Below are 6,061 nucleotides of genomic sequence, written 5' to 3' on the forward strand. Positions count from 1 at the left end.
AATCCTCTGTAACCCGTTCATAGGTTCTTGAGATGTACTCTACATATACTCACGCACAAAAAAATGGAAGTTCAACTGCAGTAACAAGGTCAGCCGCCAGGATGCCCGACAGTCTAAAGGACATTAAGGTTAACTTTTAACTAAAAGCTGGCAATGCAGCCAAAAGTAACTGTTAGAATTAAAAGGTGGGAGAAAGTAGTGAACGAATGGAAATGCACAATGTGGTCCGTGAGGATAGTTTACAGAAAAAGACGGCACATAGCGAAAACGTCACGATTCAACGTCATAATTTTTTCCTTGAAGTTCCTTATCTTTTTTTGCAAGACAACGTCTAGCCACAGTATTGTCCTAGGTATCACAATAGTTGAAATAAACAATAAAACTTCTTGGATGCCGTTTAGATTGTATTGAAATTTGAAAGCTGATGTTACTGCCTTAATGTGACTGCTGGAATTGCGCAATGATTGATGGTAGAAAAAGCGCCCTCAAGCGATCAATTGCGTCTCCACAGAATCTCCGCAGCATGACAGCCCAGACGTGTCCCATGCATGCATGCCGGACATGTCTCATGCATGCAGCCTATCTAATAGCAATCGTATAGCAACGCGCAAAGAAAAAAAGGCAGCGTGTATATAGTGTAACCTGGTCATTTAATATTTTTCCAAATTAAGATTCTAATCTAAGATTCTAAATCTAATCAAACGAAGGAAAATGGTGATTTTAGTTAGAGTATAGCTCTCGTAGGGAGAAGAACGGATGTGTTATGCCACAAAAACAGATTAATACGGAGCGCTAACGCCAGTCAGGATAAACCTTATATGTATATAACGTTACTATATGCAGGGCAATTTGTCGACTATTTTATACACTAACAGGGTACGTGTTTATACCCAAATTTATGGCCACTCATCATGGTGAAAAATAACCTTGATAGTTTTTTTTTGCAATTCTACAAAATATCATATCTCTATATGTTGGTTTTAGTGTAAATTTGTTACTGAAATCTGTTGCAAGCTTAACTTTTGTCAGCATTCTGTGTATTTAGAGGACTGAACTTAAAGTCCGTACGAAATAAGCATTTTCGCACGAGATGCAAAAAAAGCTGCATTTCAACGTTTAAATGCATGCTTACGCCAAATGTGAACATTGATCATGATATTTGCACATTTTGAACGTCCCGCCACTCTCGTCAATTAAGGCATGTGACACCGTTCTCATTGGTAGAAAACACGTGTATTCTTGTGACTTTTTAACGCATGGTCGTATTGTAACGAAACTTCATACACAGTTAGTACCATGTGGTACATATAAAATGCACGTGTAATCTTAATTGCTGCACTGTAATTTGGGGTAAGAAATAACGATTTTGGTTGAAAACACTGCTGTTTCATTGATGTATGGATTCCCCAGCGGGGACACACACTATATCCTTGACTCTTTACGAGATAAGAGCTTATTCCCAACCTAAATAATCTGTCCAGGGGTATTTTGGATTATGTGACAAAATGGTGATAATTTTGGGGTAAAAACATAAAAAAACATAGATTTTTCCTACTTGTCCCGCCAACATTTCGCTCTTACAAAAATATTACCATTCTAAGTTCAAATACCCTTGGATAATATTAAACTGAAAGGTATAATGTCAACAAAATAACTACTTTTTCTATCAAGGATACAATTTTGACCGGGGAAATAGCATGTAAAGCTAGTAAACGCGTTCTGTTGTCAGCCCTGGCCTCTCATCCCCGTTTTCGCGCCATTTCACTCTCCGGGGGGTCGGAACGCGTTCGGAAGGTACCATTATGCTGCTTTTGCGGGGGTGCCTATTTCGTTACATATTCATATTTGATAAACACTTGACCGTTATTTAGAACGGATGCCATTCAAAAGACTTCCCATAATGAATTTGTGTGTGCCATACATTGTAACTTCCTGTTCTTTTACAAATCTAATGCAGATCTGTATGTAAATTGAATGTAACATTGGACTATTCTGAGAGTTTACGTTTCCTCGGGGTTACTTGCGGTCACTGGTTCGTCCGACTAGATTTTGCGGCTACATGGGGTCCGGTTAGATGTATTTTTAGCGTACTATGCCAAACAACATTTGTCGATGTTTACATACACATTATAATAACTCTGGTCAATTACGGCATGTGACACTGCGGTAGACATGGTAAAATGGGTATATGCTTGTAAAATCCGATAGCATGGTCGTATTGCAAAGAAATTTCACAAGGTGCTAGAAGTATTTAAATGAAATAAAACCCCGGACAAAGTATGTTGATATAATGGATTTTTGGGGTTAAAAACACAAATTTTTGTTCAAAATATTAGGTTTATTTCATGTGCCCTGTCCTCGGTGGAGACAACGTTCTGGACCCTCATATTTCACAGGATGACAGATTACCTCAAGGAGATTTAGTTTGTCCGTCGCTATTTTGCTGTATATTAATTCATCGTAACATTTTTTGGGTCAAAAATAGGTAAAATGGAGATTTTGTCACATTTTTGGTCAATCATTCGCCCTAGAGGAAATTATTTTATGATGAAACCAAATAGCGATGGATAAATTTCTTTTAAAAGGGATTATAAAGGCAAATTTGCCTATATTGTCAGCAAAAGTACTGTTGTCACCGAGGACGAAGCCCGTAAATGCGATGGTAATGGTCCTTCACAACCGCTTTCAGCGCCGCTGTCGTTTTCCCGCCATTTCACAACCCGGGGGTTCGGTCGTTCGATCGAACGGGGCTCGGAAGGTACCATTATGCGGCTTCCGCGAGGGCCTCCTTTTGTCATTCACATCGAATTATGTCAAAAGTTGATAAATTCTTCATCAATATCTAATACGGTTAGGATTTAGACGTTTACCAAAAGTAGTTAGTGTGCTCCATATATACTGAGTTCCTGTTTTCGCAATGTAACATTACGTTATGACATTGGACAGTTCTGCAAATGTTGTGGTCAAGCGGGGTCAACTGAGGTCAGGGAGTGGTTCGAATTTCATGTTCGGTTCCATCGCCCTGGTAACCTTGAGGGACCGCGCCCTTTTTTCACTCCCCGGCAAGCTCCATCGAATCACAGGCCGTAACTTACCCGAGAATGTTCATGACTCTCCAATGATAGGCTTGAGTTCTTGAAAAAGACAGATTTATGGTCAGGATACGGGAGATAACTCCAGTCACTGTGGGTGATTGACAAAGTTACTGATTTGTGCTGCACCTGCGATGTCAACCCGTCACATGTCTTTTAACAAAGAAGATGCGTTTATCCATCAACATTTCATTGTTCCCACTCATAGACTGCATGAAAACATTGAAAATCACCCGTTCCGTCAAATAACAAGGTCTTGGTTTATAAGTCACCCTCCGGTGGCTGAAATGGACTGTCCCAATGCCAGATTCATGTTCGATAGAAACTCACATGCCGTAATTGACCCGAGCACAGAGGAGGACATCGCGATTCCCGGCCGCCTACAGACCGGAAGTGACGTAGCATTTGGAACGCGCGCCAACACGTCTCTCTCACACAATACACAGGCAAAAACTTTCTGTTATTAGTTTTTCGTCTAAGACGGTATTTTTTCTTTGAGAAAACAATCACGCAATCGATGTAAGAATGAGCCCTTTCCCTGCAATGTGACTCATACAACGTATTTTCGATCGGTCAGTGTTTCGTGTATCTATCGATCGCTGAAGTTCAACAGGAACTAGACCCGGACATATAGACACATCCCAGCAGAGCACACAAATAGGATATCGGCACCAGGTTCCACGTCGACAGGTTTCTAGCCGCCACTTGAGAGGGGTATTTGTCAGTCTTGTCGAATAAGATATAATAAATATCAATTGCTTAGAGGTCGGCAGTAAAGAGCCAAACGTTCGATCCAAGGATTTTACCGGTAAGTAGCTTTCCGACATAACGTTATGTATATGTGTGTTGTCAGGTCGAGTTAGGAGAAACGATTGATCTATTAAAGATACGTCTCACATAATCTAGATGCAGAGGTTAAGATCATGAAAACAAAAATATCATTCTGTAGACATTCAAACACAACTCAAGAAATCAATTCATAAATCTTTGTGTTCTTGATTATTCTATCTCAGTTAAATTTCATTGTACATCATTTGTACGTTTTAAACATTTGTCCATTTTTTATCGTCAATTTGAGTTATATCTAATATGTGTGTCTGTGTGTCTGTGTATTTAATTTTTCCCCTTTAAAAGACATATCCCATTTTAATAACATATATGGATTTGATTACCTCCCCCCCTCAAAAAGACATCCCCAACACATATATGCATTTAATTTCCCTATTTAAAAAGATATATCATTTTTAAAACAAAAATTCAAGTCCTGAGAAGGGATTTTGCAACTTACAATACATATCTTAATACGCGTTAGTTGACATTCGATGAATGCCCCAAAGTATGTATGTACGTGGCTTTAGATCTTTGCTAATAAACTGAATTATGGGAAAACTAAACCTTACCTTATCAACACTAAATTGATTGGGACTCCACGGACACTCGACTGTTGTAGAGGGTCGTGATTTTCTGTTTGTATCACTTTTATGCTATGCTGACTACTGTTGCCCAACGTTGTCGAGTTGAGTTGAGTCCATACATTGTTACATACCAACTTCATCCACACTCTTTAGATCACCAAACACGTAAGGGAAGAGGTATGGAGAAAGTCACCCTTTCCATGGTATGGATTTGTTGTTCCTATTTATTTGTATCATTTCAGTTATTTTGCCTATGTCGTTGTTTTGTTCTTACGGATGGCTAATCATGTTTCAACGATAGTACAGATATGAGTAATAATATATCGTTTTTCCTTGGCTTCTTCTTCTACTTTTTAGTGAAATCTTCAACTGGATTTATCTCCGTTACTTTGTGGTCAAATAATCTAAAATATGGCACAATGGCAGAGTTGAACACAAACCCCGCAGTTTTCTTGTCTTATTTATTTATTGATCTCAAGACAAGAGGGTGGCCCTTGAAATTATTGGAAGTTGATTTCCAAGGAGCCCCACTAAGTAAAAACGTTGCTAAAACAATTGGTGTTATTGGGAAAATCAAACACCATATTCCTCTAAAGAACCTTTCAACTATTTACAACAGCCTTATATACCCGTACTTGACCTATTGCAATATACTTTGGGGATGCGTTTGCCGTACAACCTTACACCCTCTTTTAATCCTACTAAAGAAATTCACACGGATAGCCAATGCCTCTGATTTTCTCTCACATACAGCCCATTTATTTCTAAAATTGAAAATATTGCATTAGCATGATATAAATAAATTGCAAATTTGTATATTTGCGTTAAACTGTCTTTCTAACAATCTCCCTGATATGTTTAAAATTTCCTAAACCCTAAATCACATGTACACAATTATCATACCAGGCAAAGAAATCAACAACATATCCCTCTCTTTCGAACATCATTAGTTCAGTCCTCCGTAAAATATAGATGTGTCACAATCTGGGACAGGTTAACGTAAATATCAAAAACACTTCTTACCTTTAAAAGTGCCCTGAAAACACATCTCATAAACCACCCTAGCCCCTTATAGAAGTACTTATCCTATCTTATTTCATATGCTATTATAATAAATTATTAGTTTTGTATAATAATTGTTATAACATATGACTGTGTTAGTTACTTTTCCTTGCTATTTATTGATTCGTTGATCATACATGTTTTGTTGTATTATTATAACATATGATTGTGTTGGTTACTCATGTTTGTTATTTATTGATTTCACTGAACAGACATCTTTTTGTATTATTATAGCATATGTGTTAGTTTTCTTTGTTAATTATGACTCATTGATCATACATCTTGTGTAAGCATAGAAGAGTAGGGCACATCATAAACCGTTAAGGTTTCCCCTCCTCCTGCACCTGTTTTATGTTTTATTCTTTTCTGTATTTATAATCATTTTGTATGTGTATAATAAATAAACAAATAAAACAAAACAAATAAAAGCTGCAAGCCACTTTGGCCAAACGCAAGAAGAGGGGTAACCCTCAAGCACCCGACCTTTTTTTG

Source organism: Branchiostoma floridae, unplaced genomic scaffold (assembly GCF_000003815.2).
Source record: "Branchiostoma floridae strain S238N-H82 unplaced genomic scaffold, Bfl_VNyyK Sc7u5tJ_1440, whole genome shotgun sequence".
Lineage (NCBI taxonomy): Eukaryota > Metazoa > Chordata > Leptocardii > Amphioxiformes > Branchiostomatidae > Branchiostoma > Branchiostoma floridae.